Below are 23,000 nucleotides of genomic sequence, written 5' to 3'. Positions count from 1 at the left end.
AATGTGCTTTCTGGGATGCATTAGATTTTACATGTAAAATGACTATATTTTTAAAGATATTTAAGCACTTTAATCTTCAAAAAACAGAAGGCCAAATACCTTTAAAAGTCTGGCCCATTATCAGCTGGAAAGAAATTGGTAAAAGCAATTTTAGCCACTTGTTTCTTTTCTCTGTTCATGATCAATATATCTTTTTCATATATTGGCCTAATTCAGACTGCAAGGTCTACTGAGCAAGGAATATGTTTTTACATTTATAGAGTGCCCCATAAATTTATGGCACTAGATGTGTTTTTATAACAGTAAGTAAGGAAAAAAAAATCAATTATTTCAGTGAAATGATACCTTTTTCACACAAGCAATTGATATTAATGCCTCCAGCAATAGCTGATGTTGCCTCTACCAAGACCAGGACCTCTGAAAAATCCTGGAAATTGTGTGCATGTGTTTCCATAATGTGTGCAGTTTGGACTCTTGGAAAGTAATAAAGCATTTCAATGCAAGATGTCTCTTGACTCCTTGCTTACATAAAGGCACTCTGCTTATGAGTGCAACTTCTTACTTTCACATGGCTAAATCATTAGTGAATCTCATGAGTTTTAACATCACCAAGTGCCAGGTGCTGCACCTGGGTCAGGGCAACCCCAGTAACAATCCAGGCTGGGGAATGAACAGATCCAGAGCAGCCCTGCTGAGAAGGACTTGGGGGTGCTGGTGGATGAGAAGCTGGACATGACCCAGACATGTGCCCTTGCAGTCCAGAAAGCCAAATATGTCCTGGGCTGCATCCAAAGCAGCATGGGCAGCAGGTGAGGGAGGGGATTCTGCCCCTCTGCTCTGGTGAGACCTCACCTGCAGTGCTGCATCCAGCTCTGGGGTCCCCAGCACAGGAAAGACATGGACCTGTTGGAGTAAGTCCAGATACAGGCCATCAAGATGACTAGAGGGATGAAACACCTTCGCTATGATGAAAGGCTTTAAGAAATGGGTTTGTTCAGCATGGAAGAGACAAGGGTTAGGGATGACCTAATTGTAACATTACAGTACTTGAAGAGAGCCTACAAGAAAAATGGAGAGGGACTTTTTACAAGGACATGTAGTGACAGAACAAGAGGGAATTCCTTCAAATGGAAAAAAAAAAAAGTAGGTTTAGATGAGATCTGAGGAAGGGATTCTTTACTGTGAGGGTGGTTGAGGTACTGTAACGGGTTGCCTAGGGAAGTTGTGGATGCCCCATTCCTGGAAGTGTTTCGGGTCAGGTTGGATGAGGCTCTGAGAAACCTGGTCTAGTAAAAGGTGTCCCTGCTCATGGTAGGCAGGTTGGAACTAGATGATCTTTAAGGTCGCTTCCAATCCAGGCCATTCTACAATTCCATGATAAGGCCATCACATCAAATGGTCAGGATATGCATAAGCGCAACACATGCACCTTTTGTTTCACTACAAACTTATTTGAAAACTTATATAACTGCTGTACCTACCTTTATGTAGGTCTTTCGTTCTCTCAGCTTTTTAAAGTGTTTCTCTGGCCCACATTGCAGGATACACAGTGTGGTTTTATGCATATAGCATAGGCTCTAGTGGCATGCATGTAAAATGAATGCAAAATATGCAGCCAAGATAAACTCTGGCAGATCCAGAAAGCAGAGCTGAAGAAATCACTTTGCTCATTACCTTTAAAATCTCTTCCATTTGATAATTATATAACCAATAGAGGGAGAAAAGCACTTTTCCTTGCCAGACGTGCATTTTCATGTAATTGAGCAGAACTTCACAGGATGCCTACTCTCTATTTGAATCCTTAAGAATTAATTGTTTTATTCAGCCATTTCCATAGGACAAGGCCACTAAATAACGAGACCCATCAACCTTTAGAATTAAGGAAAAATACAGATAACATAGAAACAGGCAGGGCTTTTGGTGGCATAAAAGGACACCTCTAGCTAGTTAACAGGAATAGCCAATGTATTCCTGACCCTAAGTGCAAAGATTTTAACAGCTGGTCTCACAAAATAGATCCCATGATTAATACATTTGAAACAAACCTGAGTTGCTAGATTAGGGCACTCTGTTCAGCAGTGGGAGCATTCGCTAAATTGCGCATCAGATACCCATTGTCTGAGCGTGGTCCTGATAGTCACATTGTAAAGCTGATTCTCTAATATTCTTGGGATGCAATGTACTGCATTTTTTTCATCATTTCCTCTACATGTAAACTGATCTCCTGCGTTGAAGCAGTACTATTTAAAACAAAAGGGTTTGATTTATAGCCAGTCCCCAGCCTCATAAATCACACCTGCAGTGTGGTGCTCTGAGCTCCCTGTGTTCTGCCAGCATCTACGTTTTATAAATGATTTGGGTTTACCTCCCATTGTGATGGAGACTAATACAATTGCATTCTACTCTCCCAGCATTCACTCTTGCTGTTGCTCATTATTCCCACTGGGAATTCAGACCTAGTTTTTGCAAGCTTGTCAGAGGGGAGGGGAGTGGAGGTGGTGTGGGGTTTTTTTAAATTAAAGAATGTTGAATTAAAAATTTATGTTTGCGTGCTGTAGCTTTTTCTATCACTAGACATACAGTGCAGTGGATTTTTTTCTTCCCTATTGACTTTGCTTATATTTAGGCTCCCATTTGCTAAGCTAATGATTTGGAACTTAAGCAGGACAGCAGCTTGAAATGTTCAATATGCAGAGTATTTGACCTTCACAGTAACCCAGGTATGTACATCAGCCTTTCTAAAAACTGCATAAGGAGCTTAAATTATCATTTTTAAATAAATAAATAAATAAATAAAGATTAATGACTTTAGTTCCCCAAAAGACTAAGTGCAAAGGTTTTATTTTTAACTCTCAGAATCTACTGAAATGCCAAAAAAGATGCTTATATAATGTTTTGCAATTATATTTGAAGCTCTCAACCATATAACAGTTCTAGTTGGTTAAGCATGGTTCAGACACTTGGAGATAACAAAGCTTGCTCCTTAGAGCTGACAGCCTTAAGTCTTGATGCAAGGAATTATTCTTAAGTCATAGCATCATTTAAGTTAGATTGATGGGATTTGTGCACATGCCTTGATTTTCTCTGTACCAAAACAATCAATGGTTCAATTTTTTCAATTAATGACTATCATCACTGCCATTTTTTTGTTAAATACTGCTACTACTATACCTATAACTAGCAGAAAACCAATTGTAGCTTGAGATTGGTAAAAGCCACAAATCTAAGTTACACTTCTGTCACAGATAAACAGTACAACTTAGATTCTGTTTTGGAGCCCAGTCTTCTGAGCATTTAAATTGCAGCCTGTTATTTGATGAGTTGAAAAACTTAGACTTGAGATTTGAAAGGTTGCAGTGCATGTCAATGTATGCTGAGATCAGGCTCAGACCTAAATAGTTGCAAAAATATTTCTGAAATTAATAGTAGTTATTCAAAAGCTACTCCCTTTCCAACATAAATCAGATGTTGACTGGAATAAGTAGACCTGTTCCAGTTCTATGAAGGATTCAGCTAAACGCTACTATTTTCAAAGCAGGTTAAGTGAAACCAAAAGACACTTTGATTCCTGAATTACACATTCACGAATGCATGAATGTCCACACATGCATTTATGCAGGAACAGCTTTTGTGCTTTAAATGCAAACTTTACTTTCATCCAAATTAACTTCCAAAAGAAGGCAGCAAGCCTTGAATTATTGTGCCCATTGTCTGAAAATTCATATTAAAGTATTTGTATGAAAAGTACAATACTGAATTTCATAGTGTGGGCATAAAGATAATCAGTTGTAACAATTCTTGCTAGGTTACAGCTAGCCTAATTTTTAGAACCTGTTTTGCTTTTATATAGCAACTGCTTGTGTAAAAAACAGTGATCCTGACAACTGCTTCCAAAATAGAAGTTAGTGAATTCACACATTCTGAACAACTGCTTTAATTCTCTAGCAGTTCAAAATTATTCTTTATTCTGGATCAATTACTGAGAAATAAACACCAAGTTTTTATTGCCAAAATTTGTTACCTTAAGTTTAAATTTCTTAGATTTATAGTCAAAATATGATAAACCTATGAGAAGTAGTAGTAACTCTGCAAATATTGTCCATTTGATATTTTATCTTACTGCAGGACAAGGCAGCAAAAACACTGCAGAAGCCTACCCCCTCACTGCAATTATTGTTTGATCCACAGGTTAGTTTTACCATCACATTTAATTACAGTAAAATTGAATCATGCAAATCCTGGTACACATGCATAAGGTTAAATTGCATGTTGCTTGTGCATGTAATTCCATACACTGAAACAAGTCCTCTATTATGATTTGTTTTATGAAGCATTTTCATACATATATTCAGAAAAGAGGTCCAGGATCACGAGCTTCACTCTGAAGTAGCTTCACATGCAATCATGTCCACTGAAATATTAGAGAATTTAATTGCAGGTTTGGTCCATCATTATTGTTTGTCCATTTGATCCAACTGTATGTGAGGTTGCATAGTCACGACATTTAACATATCCTTATACATTTGTTTCAAACAATCCTAAAATTCCAATGTTTCTTCCTGAAGGCAATGTCTTTATACAAGGTCCTATCAAAAATAAACCTGCCATAAAAAATGTTTATGTAAAAAAAGAGGGTTTGGTTGAATACATAAAACCTGCTCCTCCATCAAAGTAATCATTTGAGTTAACTTTGAAGCCTGATTTAAATATTAGCAAGTATGAAAAATTTATTGCAGTCTTTACACAAAGCAAAAAGGCATTAAATGTGCCCCAATGTCTTCAATGAATGAAACTCATTTCAGTAAATGTAGATATGTTTCAGTTAACGGGTTTTTTTATAATGTGAAGCAGCAATTACAAGCTATATCTGGAACTCTGATAAATTCATCCAATCACCTCTCAGATATCGGCACAATCAATTTAAAGGAAATTACTAAACTTAGGTTTCCTAAACTTCCATTTGCACACACAACAGCAGTAGCTGAAAATGTGCAGTTTGATTTGCATACACGGCTTTGACTTCTTCACAGACATTTCCGAAGACAGGTATCTAGAATTTTGCTGGAAATTTGCCCTCCTGTAATTCCTGTGATGCTAGGATTCTTGACATAGTCCATCCATCTGTTTTCTGAGTTAATCCTTATATAATAAAAAGTCTTGCAATTCACTATGTTATTGGAATCCAAATGTCTGTTCCAAATGCTCCTGTAATAGAACTGATATTTTGAAAACACATTTAAATATCCAGACCTAGCAGAAGAGGACTGCCTATTTCCACTTCTGCAACTCATTTACCCCTGGGAGAAATCATAGAGAAAATTTAACCAAAAAACTTGCCAAATAAATATCTGATAGCTCCATTAATATACAATAATAATCAATAAAGAAGGCTTTCCTGGCAGTGAATAACTAGCTGGAGGAAACATTAACTGTGAGAAATTTCCACTGCAGAGTGCAATTTGATCCTGAAAATACTTATTCATGTTATCAATCCTTATTCTTACAAAATAATCCTGATTTGGGTGATCCAGATGTAACATCCTGTTTAAGTACCATAACATACCTATTGTTCCCTAGGTACATTGATAAAGTACCATATTTAGATCATTTGTTAAGTTCTGCAAATACTAGTTATAAAATTACTTTAAAAGAAAAAAAAAAAACAAAAACAGTTTCTTTCTTAAGAGCTTCTCAAAGTTGAGTTCTACGTTACCATGGATACACTGCATTGGTCCTATAACGGTCTTGCTTCAGCACAGTAAGCAGCAGGGAAACAAGACTAACATTTCCATCAGCTAAGAGCACCTTCATTACCTAAGTGCTGCTCCAGTGCTGCCCAGTGGAACACACCTTTTTATATCTTTTTCATTCTGAGAAAGAACTAATTCTTGGTCAAGACCCTGCAGTTGATCTCAGCATAAAAAGTATGCAGCTGTATAATTTCTCCCTAGTACACCCCAGGCATATTTCTCTGGCTGGTTCACACAGTGCCAGGTGGTTGCAAATTACTTATCATATCCCAGATCATTTGTACAGCACTAAGTATCATCACTGACCTCCCCCCCAGAAATATGAAGTTTTCAGTTTATACACAGAACCCTGTTTTCTAGAAGAATTCTTAGAATGACAGAATCGTTATCAATGTAAATAACTACTAAATACCTCTGCTCCAAAAGAAATTAGTTATTCTGAGATGTTGCATGAATCCCATCTTATCCAACTGTACATGTGAGGAATAATTCTCTGATGCTACAGGTTGTTCCACTTTCTTGTTCTTTGGTGAAGATAATCGTTATGGTCCCAGGATAAGTCTCAAAGACATTCTTAAGGAGATTGGCAAAGAGAGAGCAATCTTGGAAGAAAAAGAAGCTATTAAAAAAACATAATTTTCTTTAGATGCAAAGGAGGAAGAGAAGGGTCACTAGTGGAATACACAGGTTTTCATCTCTATACCAATACTTCACATATGGCCAAGGTAGTCAGTGATCAGAAGTGGTGAGTCTGTAAATGCTGCAAAACATCCAAGAGGCAGAAATTATTAGCAGCAGTATCTGAGGTGAGGGAAAATAGGGTTAAATTAATATTAGCTTTCAAAATAACATGAAAACATCTCAAGACAGAATACAGTTAAGAGAAATCCTATCTTCTGGGTGAGGTGAACTAGTGACCTAACAGCTGTTTTCTACAAGATGTTTTCAGATGAGTAATAGGTCCATTGCTGCACTCAGGACAAATTTTCCTTGGACTAACTTCTACGATTGCTGCTGGTCTTTCTAACATTCATCAAGACTCCCTTCTCATCTGTTTCATAAAAAAATTCATCATCTATTTCGCTAGGTTCAGAATGGCCAGCACAGTCCATCATAAAGTTCTTTTTAATTAAAATATTCTTGTTAAGCTTAATATTTTAAAAATAATTCATAAATTCTGACTTTAAGGTATCTCAAGTGATGCTGCATCTAAATGACTGTAAAACTAGCCTGTGCATCCTGTACCACCATCAACACCACTGGTTTTGCTGTTTACTGTCTTCTTTCAAGTTTCATGTAGCCTCTTCAGCCTTGTGGCTATTGTCACTCAAACCAGTATACTGGATTTTGATACTGCCTGGGCTTTCAGGATGCTCTGCAGAACAAATCACCACCACGGCCAATATCTGGGGAGCTGTGACATTGCTAGATGTGAACTTGGCTCAGTGACTCCATTAGCCCCATCAATACACATCCCATGGCCACATGAGCAGCTATGCGATGTAGCAGCAGTCATTTCAGAAGAATCATTGACTGACTTACTGCACAGGCACAGAACTGACAATTAAATGAACTAACAGCTTCAGTTTACTTGTCATGATCAATCCAAGCTACAGTGTGGCTACGCCTGTGTCCAGCTACCATCTGGCCCAAAGTGGTTCCCAGGGAAAAGTATAAAACCATACTTAGGCCCTACAAACACTGCTTCCACAAACACCACAAGAACTCTCTCTGAGTCCTACAGGGGCCAGAGGGCTTGCTTTTATAGGTAAGGGCCAATGGGTTACAAAGGATCTGGGATGGGTAAAGGCCAATGGGTTACAAAGGATCTGCATAGGGTCTCCTAAAGGATTGTGGGTCTGTCTTTTCTCTCCGTGACCAAAGTGGTTGCCTTTCCAGGGAGTCCTGCTGGGCGATTGCAAAATCTCTTATCTCAGCAGAGATCCCTCCAGGGCAGGGGCTGGGCACACCCCACACAATGTAGTCATGCAGGGAAAAGTTAGGAGCAGCATGACCAAGTCTGAACCACAGCTCCCATTCTGTGACACATCTTCCAATAGAGAGTTTTTCTGTCAAGGGCAAGTAAAGCATCTTAAAAATCATTTCCATTGGTTAATATTAAAGGTGCTCTTTCCAATGCAAGGAAAAATATTTTGGCCAAGAAAAGTATGGAACAATTAAGTGGAGCAGCTGCTGAGTGGGTTGAGGATCATTTGCCCTGAGCAGGGAAACCTCCTGCATCTGAGACAGAGTCTACTGAGTACTTGTATAACCCATACCTGGATCTGAGTCTTTGCTGTCGCACATAACCAGTATTTAAATCTGTGCAAAGACTGTGAAACGTAGTCACTCTGAGCAGATTTTTACAGGCACTTCACAGCCCCACAGAGCAGGACAGTGGAAAGCCAGCACTACAGACATTACATGCAATAAAACTTATATTTATAGTATATTTTTCCATGCTCCTCCTAATCCACTTTTTTTTTCCTTCATCCTGGATACAGGAATGGTTTATTTACTTTTCATAACCCCTATTCTGTCTGAAAAAGGTACATCACTCTTTAAAATTGATAAAAAACTAGAGTCACACTGAAGTGCTTTTGTGAAACTTACCCAAGTTCTTCAGTACAATTGACATGTTTTCCTTTTAACATAGATATGGCAGAGAAGACTCCCTGGAGACTCCGCAGTTATTTTCAGTAGCAACTAGAGCCCATCCCAAACATAACTTCCAATCTGTCATCCCTCCTTGAATACTGAAAAGAGCATCTTCCTCTTAAAATGTACTGAAACCAAATCTGTATAACAAAACCACTTCCAACACTCCAATACCACCTGAAATATTTTCTTAGATATGTATCCCAACGCCACAATTTATCCCATGTAAATCAAGCCAGAAGGATTGTGCACTGCCTTTTTTAAAACCTACCAGCATGGGAAGTTCCACTGGGAGATACACATTTCTGCCAGGGGCAGCATATAGCATATTGGAATTTAAAAGAACCACTAATGAGGAGAGGATGCGCACAGAGGAAAACAGATTTAATGCACACTAGAAATTTTGGGGAGTCCCCTCCAAAAAGTTAATTTTTAATATAAAGTGCAAACTCAGTAGTAGTTCTATGTAACAGCAAAAGTAAAAACAGAAAGAATTTACACCTTTTTTTTGACCAGTGACTCATATTTTTACAGGCAAGTAATTAAGAGAATCCCCCACCCTTGGTCTTTTAAACTATTGATATAGATATAGGATCTCTCCATTTTTCACAAAGCTATGGTTATTATGGAAGAAATAGCTTTGATTTTATGACAGTAACTGTCTGTACATATTCTCATGAAAGTCTTAAACTTCAACAAAAAAGTTTGGAGACTGTTTTCATGGTGTTCTTATTACTTCTTCTAGGGCTGCAAGATTACTCTAAAGAAAAGAAAACAATTAAGATGCATTGTTTGATTGCAATCACTCATTCAAGCAAATGCATCATTTACAGAACATGTTCACATTTCTCATGCTCCAAGTTTATGTAACAGTGTGCTCTCTCTTTCCAAAAATTTGCATGCAAGGTCTGAAAACTTTTTCTCCTACTAGGAACAAAATCCTATCCACATACATATTAGAACCTTTTTAATGTCTTTTCAAAAGGAGATGGGTCTTGGGATAAAACACAATACATGAAAGGCCTGAAGACTGCATACAATTATCTTGTGAAACACGAGACATGCTGGTCTGACAGCACAGCCAGCCTTTAAGCATTACTATACATCTGCAATCCAACCTGTCTTCAGTCCCGAAGCACAGCTGTAGTCCCAGGGGGGCACTCCCCGAGCCCATAGCACCAGGCTGGTTACTGGCTCTGACATCCCTGGCACCAGCCCTTGCACAGTTCCTCCTGTCTCAGCCCCTCATCTGAGTGCATTGTGTCCCAGTGCCAGCGCCAGGGGCTGGGCAGCCACAGTACCCAGCACAGAGGCACCTGGAATGGAAAAGGGGACCGGAAGCTTAACTTACCCTGACAGACGACAGAGACATTTAAAACCAGCGATACCATGCGTGTGCACCTACAGAATTCATGGCAAAGGAAGAGAAGTGCCGTGCTATCCTGCTATCTCTGCTCAAAAGAGCACTTCTACCAACTTTGTGTGGATTGTATCAGTCAAAAAGTAACAAAGACATAGTAATTTGTTGTCTTAAGATATTTCTCAGGTCCATGGCACATGCATTCAAAAGATAACAGCTTTGGTTTCTTATTACTATGAATGCACTAAGCACAGCATCAAAAGTATTCCTGAAACCATTTTGTTTATCTTCTGGCATTGAATTTGATATGACTAGAAACAATTCAAAATTTGTTAAAATAATTTTTAAGCCAAATATTATCATCATCGAAGCTCATGCAAGTGCTCATGTCCATGCACTGGAAAAATAGGAATATCATATTATATTTGTCATGATTATTGATAGTAAAACATTTTAGGACAAGCTGTAAGAACAATTGAGTGGTAAGGAATGGTTGTACTATTAAATTTCATCTTTGGCCCAGTGCACTTAAGACAGCAAGTACACAATCTCTTTCTGCTTTTTAAAATATTATTTATATGGACTTAGCTGTCCTCTGTTAAATAATGTCATATAGCCACTGACCCAAAAAAGCAATTGATCAGTTGAATAACATAGGAAGGTTTATCATCTGTATGCAACATCTCAGACTTTTTGAAGTTTGAGTACCTAAAGTGCCATTCTGAAAAATGTGTCTCCAAAGGAAATTAATTGGAATTATTTTAGCTGCCTCATTCTAGGATTGCAGCCTAATACCAAATTTTGCCTGATCTCTTCCTATTGCTCAGTGAGGTCAGACAGGAGGTGCAAGGGGACAGGTAATGCATTCAGTATTGACTTCTTGAGCTACAGTTTACCATCAGTTTTATTTCAATGGGATTAGTGACCAAACAGAAGACACAACTTGGTGTGTGACCAGCTCAAGAGACAGTTCATCCTCTGTCAACTAAACATAAAGTAGAATATTAAGAACAAATTTTGCAAGGACCAGCTGACACAGGCTTTGTTGCAAACTGCTGTGAGGTGTACATCCCCAGTGTTCACACTACCAGCCATTTATTAGTGTCCATCCTACCTCCTGGAATCTTCACACTTCCTCCTAGAAGAGGCAGCCTCAATACCACCATTCCTCCTGCACACTCAAAAGCTACACCACCAAGAATCAAAATAGCTCTCTGGCCTATTCTGTGCTGAAGGAACTGATAGTTTCTTAAATGGGGCACACAACCAGCTGCTAACACCAAAAGCAACATTCTCAAAACCAAGACCAGGTAACAGATTTTGTTCAATGCCTATGTGTCTTTGAATAACAAGATGTCAGCAGCCCTGATCAAGCAGCCACAGAATCAGTCATAGAATGGTTGGCATTAGAAGGGACCTCTGGGAGGTCATCTGACCCAGCCACCTTGCTTTAGAAGGGCTACATGAAGCAAGTTGCCAGGACCATGTCAAGATGGCTTTTGAATACCTCCAAGGATGGAGGCCTCATAGCCTTCCTGGACAACCTGTGAGTGACCACACACTCACCATGTAAAAGTGTTTCCTGATGTTCTGATAGCACCTTCTGTGCTCCAATTTGTGCCTGTTTGAGCCCATGGCCTGCTAGAAAGATGGCAGAGAAAAACTACCTGGAGTACTAGGCAGAGTTGGAAGACAGGAAGGCTTTGCTAAATGAGAAGACTTTAAACATATCTATGCACAATTATAGGCTTCATACACATAAGGACCAGTTTTTTACTCCTTTAGTGGTCCTTTTATGAGGTCTGTGATACAGATTCTGTGACAAGCTCCACTTGCACCCTTCATGCTCTTGTGTCTCTATCAGAAGATCAGCCTTGATGCCTTATCAGGCCTTCTAGACACAGAGACTGGACAGGAGTAAAGGAATAAAATAGGTATTTATTTGAAAGGCCTTCAAAGGTACCCCCTGGGGAGCCACAGGCTATTGCCAAAGATGGACCCCAAGATGGACAACAGGTCACGAGTTCTTCACACTTTTATAGGTTTGGTTCATTTGCATAGCAGGGTTAATTCCCCAATTAAAGCTACAGTTCAATGATGTAATTTCCCCTCCGCTTGCCCCCCTTAGAGGCTCTTTGGATTATACTTTTTGGGCCTAGGAAGGTCTGGGTGACCTTGGAGTGCAGGCCCAGAGAGGCTTTGTTATGTCTACCTAGCACAAGTGAGCAGAAATTAGCAAGCTACAAGAAACCTCAGAGTTACACTCTAAGCAGTACAGAATCAGAAAAATATAAAAGTTAAAACCTAGGCATCAGCCTCACTCTGTAGCGATGGACACACAAAATAAATTACAGTGAGACTTCTGGAAACTGTCATCTGGAAAAGGCCAAGAAGTCTGATTTTCTTCATTGCAGAAGCTTTGGGCAGGAGCTGGAATCCTTGTTATGTGCTGTGGGGTTTTTTTCTGGTGAAATATTAGTCTAATGTTTTTGAAAAGCTTTTGCCTTTTTTGTGGGCATATCATCAAAGTGTATTAGTTTAATACTTGCTATCGTTCACTTACTGGAGAAAAATCATTAAACACATGTCACTTCAAAACTGCGTGACATAATATGAAATTGAAATGACCTTTATTTTGGCACAGTACTGCACTGAGTTAGAGTATTATGAAGTCCCAAGTGTTGCCTGTTTACAAATGCCAGACAGGCTACTACTATGGCTCTAATGTGCTCAGAGATTGAGCAGCCTATGAGCAACCGTACCTAACTGAAAATAGTGAATTAGATGTGGGGGAAGATTCACAGCTTACCAGAAGGAAAAGCCACTACTTCAAGACAATGGTTTTATTTATGTTGGAAGTTTGACCAAATAGAATTGGAAATTTTGACCAAGTACTCACTTTTGTTAGATGCTGTTTCGGTGTTTGGCCTCCTATCATGCAATCCATAAACTTGCATCTTGGGTCTAGGATACTTCTTCCCTTCCATATGGCTCTCGCACCAAGTCTGTAAGAGTGACAGCTGAATGTGTCACAGTCATGCTTAACTTCAAGCACAAAGGTGTCTAATTCTAAGTCTTAAAAATGCACATGACCGCATCATAAAAAGCCACAGGCTGCAACACAGATCTTCAAAGCACTGCTGGGGAGTGCACAGATGTGTACATCACCCCTCTGCACCCACTGCGCCATTCTCAGGACTCAGGATAGTCAAACAAGAGTCAGATTACCACTCATTTCCTGAGGTTGTTCAACAGCTTTGGACAGCATCTGATGGATGCTGTGGATCACTAATATTCTGTCCCCTGGACCTTTTAACACACATTCAGCCATCCCCCTCTCACATCAGGGGACTTCTCCTGAAGAGGTACAGGTCTCCAAGACAAAGACATGACTGATTCTTATATCTGTTCCAACAAGGAGCTCCATGACTATAGCAGTTGCAGCATTTCGCTGTGTCCAAGTGAGGTCCTTCTCCAGAGGCCTTACAACACAAAAGGCATTTTGTAATAGCTCCCTTTGAAATCAAATTAGCGATGTTTCAAGGCATGACCCGTAAAGGGCTGCTGTCCAGAGTGGACATGTGTTTGACAGATACATCTTCTACCTAGCGGGCCTCTTCAAGAGTACAGATGGAATCAAGATGTGTGAACAGAGCTCCAAAAGGGGAGCCATGGGATATCAGGATATACAGCAAAGCACTCTGCCTCAATAGATAAAAAGGAAACAATATCAGATACAGTGTGAAATAGCTCACTCCAGCTGGTAGGACAGATTCTGACAGCATTATATAGGTAAGATTACTGCAGAGAAAAATGCTATTCCATATGTGCCAAAGCTAGCAAAATATAGCCTGAATTAAACTACATAACCTTGTGCCAACTCCTTATAAAAGTCACAGAAAGTCACAATCTCCTACTTCCATTTGTCCATATACTGCAAAATGCTAAAAGTTATTGTGGGCTGTAGCTCAATATACGCAAGTACACAATTTGATGGGCTGGAGACTAGGGTATCTAGAAAGCAGTTTATTTTTAGCTGTCTAGCCACAAAATTAATGGAAAAGTTAGAAAAGAACATGAGCTTTCAAGTTTGCCACAATATATTTACTTATCTGACAGAAAACTAATCACCCCCTTGTCCTGCAGGGTCAATTTCTCTGGAGCAGGGACGAAGATGAGAACTCCCTTCCATAGTATATGAAAATGGGAAAGCATTCAGTGGCTGGCCTTTCCAAACATCCAAAGGTCCCATTTGACTGTAATTTAAAGCATGGCAGTCCAAGCCTCAGCTCCATAATTCATTTTCACATGAATTAACAGACAAAAAAATCATGCTAGTATATCAAAAACACCTATAGCAGCCAAATTAAAAGAAACACCTGCTGTCAGGAATTCCATAAGCTACTCCTTGTTGCCAGGGTCTTTTTTCTGAAAAGAGGACACAACAGAGATTAACTATGTGCATTTTGCAAGATGAACCAGAGTCCAGGGCAAGGCCCTAAAAAGATATAGGCTGTGCATTATTCACTATGGGTCAGGATCAGCCATTTCTGAAAAGAAACCAGACATTTTAGGCTAGGACTAGAAGCCAAGGTCAAAATACTAGAGTGAAAAATGCCTGTGGATGACAACAGCACACTTCACTGATGGTAGAACTTACATCAGACTCCCAATGAGCCATTTCTTCAATGATCTTCAAGTTCTGCCTCTGCTAACAGGAATGGCAACCGTCTCAGGAAATGGAACCAGTTTCTACCTTCTCACAAAAAGGATAGTGGAGCATGCCATACTGTACATAGTTCAGATATAAGGTTATAACCAAGATTTGGCCCAAGTTCTTGTATATCTATCTTTTCAGCTGCATTTGATTTTAAAAATCGCTGACTAACACTCATAATTTTGATATTATTTTTCCAGGAAATTACTTTAGAGACCAGGAAACTGTCACAGTGACCACAGACCTACACACAAGTGCCATCCTGATAAACTCACCATCCCTGTGAGACACACACAATATGAGATCCAAACCCTGATATGAAATGCCAACCCAAAAAAGATGGGAATTCAACTCACTCTCCACGTTCAAGCAGATCTCCTTCCTTGGACTGCAAAGACGGTCAGTTGTCAGACAGACTTTGATCGTTCCCTCAGGGCAGGAGTGAGAAAATCAAACTTCTACCACTAGAATTTGATGAATCCCAGTGTGGCCACAGCTCTTTCTCTTGGATTATAAACCTAGTTAAAGTTTTGATAAAGGAGTTAGTAGCTGAATGATAACAGGATCATTCTCATCAGTGCATCTGTATCAGCAGCAGAGCAACGTCTTCCTATTGTTTCTGAAGGAGTAACTACTCATGTTCTCCATGTGGACTATAAATAAACTTGGCCCTGGAAACTATGCTGTTGGAGTAGTCAATTAAGAGAAAGTATAAAAAAAATAATGCATTAAAACACAGACTAAAGCCCAAAGGCAATGATCAGTCTGCTCCATCACCCAGGTTAGTGAACATGAGCCAACACCTACACTTTGAGTTCCCCCCTAGAGTGGTACCTTTTCCTTTTCAGTCCTTCATGACATATTTACAGCTCTGTCTCTCAGCAGCCCCTACTGAGACTCCAGGGATCCACACTGGCCCGTCATTAATGTTATTTTTCTTGTGCTACTACTGTTACAAGCCAATAGAAGATATTCAGGAAGGAATTAAGAGTCTGTGTTAATGTGATTTCTGTCATCCCCATATATCTTGTATTAGGTTGAGCATACTCTTTCTCCCTTTCCCCATTTCAACAGGGCTTCCCAATGTATATGCTAGAGAAGTAAGTTTGCATTAGCTGTAGCTGCACTAGACAACTAAACAAGTCTGGGACGTTTCTTTGGGATTACAGCTACTGTCTGCAAACATTTCCCATTCATACTATTTAACCTTCTTAACCTCCAAAACAAGATGGTCAGGTACCTATTCAGAATAGGTGCTGGGTTGGAGCTCATCCCTGAATGGTGCCTGTAAATTATTTGAGAGAAATCTAGTTGTTCCAGGTCTAAAGCCTGCCAGGGACTCTTCTAACACTCAGTTGTAGACAATGTGGTGCTTGGGGATGCTTCCTCACAGTTTTCTTTAATAGATATTGCTGTAGATAACAGGAAAAGAAACTCAAAATCATACAGAATCCAGTGACCAGTGTTCTGGTTTTACAGTTGTTTTCTTTTGTTTTCATTTAAATTCCTCATCAAAACTGCCCTCTACCCACTAATATCATATTCTACTCATTTAAAAAACTATTCAATGCTCCTATGAACACCTTCATAAGCTGTCAATATATTATCAAACTTAAAGCATTATATTAGACCCTGGAAATACTATGGGTACATAAAACACACCCAGTAATGATACAACCCTTTCAGACCAGAAGGTGTCTATCTTTCAGACCTCCATAGAGAGATATTGAGTCTCTCTTAAGGGGCTACCCGATCTGTATCATTCAGCAGATCCGAAACAAACTGAATCACATTACAGAGCAAGCATTTACAGGTCTCTACTCTAGGACAGAGCTCCCCATCTCTTGTATGAATGTGACAGCTCCCACGCTAAGGTCACTGGTTTCTGGGTTATTCAAGAATTCGGTGTTGATGTAGAGTCGATGTGTTCCCACTCAGTTATGCAGCTAGGACACATCACCCTTCAGTTTCACTGTACATTCTCAAACACATAGGCAGACACAAGGACAGTAGTTTTAAATCCTTACAGAATGGAAAAGATCTTCCCTGCTCAGAGACAAAAATTCCTATCTCTCCCTGGCATCATTACTTGGTAGCAATAACCCCAAGGTGCTGAGACCACATTTAGCTTTATGGAATAAAACATAACAAGCTGTCAAAATGTGCATAAATAAATTAGAGTCATTATTCCAGCTTAAGGTTCTGGGGACAAAAACAATCCTCTTGAAGTTCGCTGTGACGTTATCTGCAGCAGGAGCCAAGCATTAAAATTACGTCCTGTATACAGAGAGCTGTAAATGCATTCTGTCTTAGAGCCTGGCACTGCAGCACAGAAATCAACAGGCCTGCCTTGGAATACAAAATACAGCAGTTCAGGGCCAATTCCCTGCCCCTGAGCACAAGTTTTATGGCACAGCCTGTGTCCATATGGCTAAACTCTATCCTTCTGCTCACTCCCCAAAGAGGAGTTCTCATCCGTATCTGCCTGCTTGGAATAGTCCCTGGCTCACGCTGCTGCCCTGACCCATCTCGAGGCCCAACTGCAGAGAGCACTGGCTGGCACAGGCAGAACTATGCCCCGGAGTGTGCTAACACCCAAACTCCACAGGTCACCAACACTACTGCTCCTGGCCCTGCTAGTGTACTGACACAGCCACAGTCTGGGACTTCTGCTAGGATATTACCCTAAAAGTTTACCCTTTTCTGACTTCCAATAATATAACAAGAAATGCAGAAAGTGAGATTCTAAAAAGACATGAGGAATGAAGACATAAACACATTTTGTGTATGGGGATATAAAAGAACTGTACCAGGTGAGACCACACATCCATCATGCCTCCATCACTAAGCAATTACACGAACTTAGTGTGATATCAGGGTAAGCACACAGTGATACCTCCTCAGTACAGTCTCCTGCAGCACTTTGAGACTCAGACTTCCTAAACAAAAAGTGGTACCCTGGTATTTAAAAGCCTTATGAGGATTCTTCTCAAAGAAAACGAACTCTGGATTTAAAAGCTATATAATTAAAAATCCAGTGAAAACAGGCTTCAGCAATTTGAATTATAAACAAGGAGCAAACCCATTCATCCAGAAAACACATTTTACATCAAAAGAACATCAAAACAAGGATGAACCAAGAGTAGTGTCATTACAAGAAAGCATCAAGCTGAAAGCTACAATCTCTAAGAGCAAAATGGCACTGACATTATCACAGAAGGCTTTTGCTTGGGCTCAGTGCACATAAAACACAACAGAATCAAATTTTGTAGTCTATTCAAGGCAGAACCTGCTGTGGGAGAAATCAAAACAAATGGCTAGTAAATCTGGCAAAATGCAGGATCCCTCCTATTTTGCAACCAACAATTTTTACAGCAAATGTTTTTTCCTGACTTTTTTGGTATACCCCTTTAAGGTTTTGAAAAACCACCATAGCAACTGTGTCCTTAGGTTCTGATGGGTATTTTTGAGCTGCTTGCTAAATCCGTATTAGGAGCTGAGGCAGCCATGGCAATATGAAGAATTGTTCCATTCCTGAGTGGGAAATTCCATGAGATAAAACATTCTTGCATTTTGTCCAGCAGAAATACTGTATTTCCGCTGAAAATGCCATACTAATAAGCTCACTAGTGATGTTTTTCTAGAAATTAGTAAGACAGAAAAACTTCTGACTTCTCTGTCTCCCCTTCTCTCTCTTCAATGTGGGATCAAGTTGGTCAAACCAAAAATCTAAATGCACTTTTCCCCCTAATAATAAAGAAATTGATATTTCCTTACTTTTGCCTTGATGTATCAAAAACATACCAAGGCAAAATCATCCTGCTTTCCAAAACTTTTGGTTGACCATGTAAAGGAAAGACTCCCTAGAAATTCACCTAGCACAGAAAGGTTCTTGCTTGCTCTGTGCTTACTCACAGCTCGGTCACAACAAGGCAGATGCAAGCTTGAACATCCATGATATGACTCCTCTGAGATTTCTCCTCACCTCCATGTACATTGTAAACATGAGGTTTACAACATTTTTATTTGGGAAATCATGGAAAGTTACAGAAATTAATTTGGAGCAGGTGACAGAACAATTCTGACTAGGACAGAAGTCAGGAAGAATACAAAGTCTTGTGCCAAGCTTGCGAAGGAGGGAAAAGGTACTACAACACCAAATTTGTGCCTCTATAGGTCACTATCTGATGTATGTTAGAGGAATGCTGGTTATGTCGTGTGATGCTCTTCTGCCAAAAATTTCCTCATCTGCAAAATGGTTGATGCCTTAGGTTTTAACTTTTATATTTTTTAAATTCTGTACTGCTTAGTGTGTAACTCTGAAGTTTCATGTAGCCTGTTAATTTCTGCTCTCTCATGCTAGGTAGACATAACAAAGCCTCTCTGGGCCTGCTCTTCAAGGACACCCAGACCGTCCTAGGCCCAAAAAGTATAATCCAAAGAGCCTCTAAGGGGGGCAAGCAGAGGGGAAACTACATCATTAAAGTGAAGCTTTAATTGGAGAATTAACCCTGCTATGCAAATGAACCAAACCTATAAAAGCGTGAAGAACTCGTGACCTGTTGTCCATCTTGGGGTCCATCTTGGCAAAAGCCTCTGGCTCCCCAGGGGGTACCTTAGAAGGCCCTTCAAATAAATACCTACTTTTATTCCTTTACTCCTGTCCAGTCTCTGTTTCTAGGAGGCCTCTTAAGGCATCGTGGTGACAGCAGTATTGTCAACCTCACAGGGATCCTGTAAGGGCAATGACATGCTTCCAGTGATCTTACACTGGGCAAATATTAGATGGAGGACAGAAGAGCCACCACCCTACGGCCTCCACAAATGCCAGAGAAGCATATGCAGAGCAGATCTATTCATGTGTGATCATTTTACCTAAACCAGCATTGGCCTGGATTCCTCAGATCATTAATGGCCTTCAGAGCACAACTACTACACCAATGCAAGATAAAAATGCAGTGCTTACAATTATATGTGTAAGATCAAATTAATAGAGAAACAGAATAAATGGATCTAATACTATCAGATCAGAATATATTTGAGTTGCAAAGGATGTAAGAAAAAAAAAAAAGGGGGGAGAAAACCCCAAAACTGTGCAAAATGATCCTTCAGGCTAACCAGCAACTCTAGTAAGCCAGACATACAGCAAGGGCTTAGGGACCAGCTTGGTAGGGAAGGGAAGCATTCTCATGATGTGTACGCTGTAATGACAGCGGCAGGTGACACAAGCCCCTCAAAAATATTGCATTGTAAATGCAGCAACATCCTCTCAGAAGGAACAGCTTCATATGAAAGTGTCCCAGAGTCTCTCACACCCCATCAGTGGTCTCTGTGTCTCAGAATATATATGGAAAAAACAGAGGCATCACTGCAATATATCCCTGGAAACAGGTCAATACACAGGAGAGGCAGCTTTACACAGAGACACTGTGAGGTTCCCCATTTCTTTTCCTCTCAGTCTATGTTGCAGCAGGACAAAGGGCAGACATAACAAATATGGGAATCACCAAAAAATCCTAGGAAGTATTTTCCTGAAAATACTGTGTGTACAAGACTATATCCTACTCCTTTCCCCTCTGGTGGTTACAGTCATGCCTTACATGGGCATGCCTTATTACTAAAGACAGGCAATTAAATACGGGAATGGATGTCACGTAAATGGTCTGCGTTCTTGTGAAACCATTTCACCATTCTTCCATAAACCAGAAAATATTTAGCAAGAGGTGTCCAAACTGGGCACAGGTGCAAGAATGCAATTGAAAGGTGAATATCGTGTGCTGGAAGCAGATCTAGACAGAAGGATTCAGCATGAAAAATATTTCCTTAGTTCTCAAGACATAGAATTTTCTTCTTCTGGCCTGAAAATACTTGTTACTTTAATTCTGAAACTTTGAGTTTTCTATTCATACTTCCAACAACAAACTGTCAGCTGCTGTTCCAAAATTTACAGTGTTTCACAAAAAAAACTACTGACCGCAGCAAAATACTCTTCTGCTGGCTCACATAGACAAAAGCACTTGAGCCATTGGAAAACACAGCAAAGAATAAAACATTCAGCCATTAAAACTCACTTATCCATTTAGTTTATCTCTAACAGCCTTTCAGAGCTTCAGTTCAGTGACTGAAAACCCCCCAAATCTGGAAAATGGTCAGTCTGCACAGAAAGCACTTTCCAACAGCTTTGATGTCTCCTGGTGAGACTCTACATTGCTCCAGAAGCCCCGGGGATATACACTGTAGCAATATAAGGGCTGAAATTTGTCCTTATAATTTCGTACCACTAAAATCCTGAGTAATCCTCATTTTGAAGACTTAAATGAGACTTAAGAAGTACATAGCCTCATACCAAGTCTTCTTTGTGTTGGCACAAATTTCACCCAGGCAAGACAATATTTGCTCAGGTGCAGTACCTTGGGTGAGAGTTAATCCCTTTCATTTCTGACACAATACTTATTATGTACAATAACTAATAAAAGCCACTCTTGAGATCGACAACCTACACACTTTCAATTTCCTCTCATGTACTGTAGCCTTTCATAAGCTCCTTTGATCCTGTATAGGTGTCAATCTTTGCATGCATATAGGTCACAAGAAAGTTCATCTCATGTTAATAGCCCAGTCACCTTCAGATACATAGATTTTAAGCCATTTCCATTTCCAAATTTCAATTTATCATCTTGTTTCAGTTATTGCATTATTCTCAAAGATGCAAAGCAACAGAGACTGTGATTTTGCTTGATGTATCAAAGAGGAAAAAGTCATGTCAAATATCAAAGCTTCCTTCTTTCCCAGCCATTTGGAGACACATGTGCACACTGTGCTCTTCCCTCTCAAGGGAAAGGTGGGCCACCTGAGGCAGGGTTTATGGGGCTACTGACCCAGGAGCAGCATTCCTGAGACAGTGATTGGTCTTAAATCACACCAAATACACAATTGAATCATGTGGGCTCAGGATGCCTCACGAAATCCGAGCTGAGGACTCTGATTTTGAGGAAAGGCAGAGGGCTACCTGATGCAGGCACTCCTAGAAGACCACTGATGAACGTGGAGCATGACTGTACCCTCATCTTCCCCCAGTCCCAGAGGCTGAGGATAGCCCTGCACAAGTGTGCAGGCTGGATCCTTCTGCAACCTGAAACCCCTGCCCGAAGTAAAACATCCTCCATAGTTTTTTTGGGTTTTTTCCACAAGCCACCAGCACTGAAAGTTCTGCCTTCTTTGGTGTTTCAAACAGGACCAGAAGCTACCAGTGACAGAGTGCAAGACAAGAGGGACTGGACTTAATCTTTTCTGAGAAGGTAAACCTTACAGAAATGTTTGTTTTCACTCTGCTGTTCAACATTCCAGCTAGTGGGAAGCTTCAGGAACTTGTTCCAATGGCTTGTTTCTCCTGCTCCCTCCCATGGCAAATTGAAATCAATATTTTTAGATTCTTGTCATTCCCTTGAAGACTCTCTCTCCCTCCATTTCTGAGGTCACACAAACTTTGCTTTGGACTCCAAACTATTAATTTTTCACATTACTCATTTTAGGTGTCTGAAAAGCTTCTTACTCATCAGCCCATAGAAGGAAGTGATCTTTTTTTTTTTCCTTTTTAAGACAAATAAGAGATACAGATCTCAGCAACAGAAATTAAGTCTCTTCCAAGCCATTGCAACAAGGTGTCTCCAAGCCTGACTTGAAGTCTCCCATCCTTGACACACGCTGGCTTTGCTTCATGATCAGAACCCTTTGCTTCCTTGGGCACAGCAAAAAATAAATCTGTGTCAGTTGAGAAAATCAGGAGTGCTTTTCTAACCAGGCAAAGTAACTGTAGGGAATGGTACTGAAGTTGAATTCATTTCCCACAGGTCACCAAACACTGTGTCAAACGTTACTGACTTTTGGTAGCCATGAGCTTAAGTTAGGCTTACACTCTAACTAGAGCTTAGCAGCTGCGTAGCCCAGTGTCAGCTTCAGGAGCTCAGCAAGGACTCCTGTCAGCTCTGCCTGGAAAAAGAGATGAGCATGTAATAGGAAGTGGCCTGTGAAGCAAGAAGCAGCCTTCCTCATTTACCAAAAGTTCCCTTTTCTGCTCAGCTCCTCTTCCAGACTCACTTGGATTAGCAGAGGAATATACCAGTGCAGTCCTACCTGTCAGCAGGGAAGAATGTTTGTGCATCTGATTCCTCTATCTCTCTACCAGAGCTTTGCTCTTGGATCTCCTGTGGCTCCTGATAACCTCCTACGTTACTGCAGCTATTTGTTTAACATAAACCCATAAAATTCTTGAGGTTGCCACATCACCCTTTTCTCCTGTCCACACCCAGGATCTCCTCATCTTCTTACATACAGTAAACAATTCCCCACAGGGTCCACATTTGTTGTGATAACTCACCAGCCCATTAAAACTTTAACTCTGACGCACGCAATGCAGCAAGCTTGTGCAGTGCTGTCAGGTAAGACTTTGCTGATGCACTCAGACTTACCAATAAAATAATATTTGTGTTCTCAAAACCATCTACTGAAGTTTCCC

The 23,000-nt window shown here is 40.1% G+C and overlaps 1 long non-coding RNA gene across 1 annotated transcript in view; it reads right to left on the bottom strand.

Moving 5' to 3' along the window:
- Positions 1 to 23,000, bottom strand: part of LOC116441965 — a 401,148-nt gene that overhangs the window by 345,009 nt on the left and 33,139 nt on the right. The gene's annotated exons all lie outside the window — the stretch shown is intronic.

Source organism: Corvus moneduloides, chromosome 3 (genome assembly GCF_009650955.1).
Source record: "Corvus moneduloides isolate bCorMon1 chromosome 3, bCorMon1.pri, whole genome shotgun sequence".
In the NCBI taxonomy this organism is placed as follows: Eukaryota; Metazoa; Chordata; class Aves; order Passeriformes; family Corvidae; genus Corvus; species Corvus moneduloides.
Note: the sequence above shows the minus strand (reverse complement) of the source record. Positions and strands in the feature narration are given on the sequence as shown.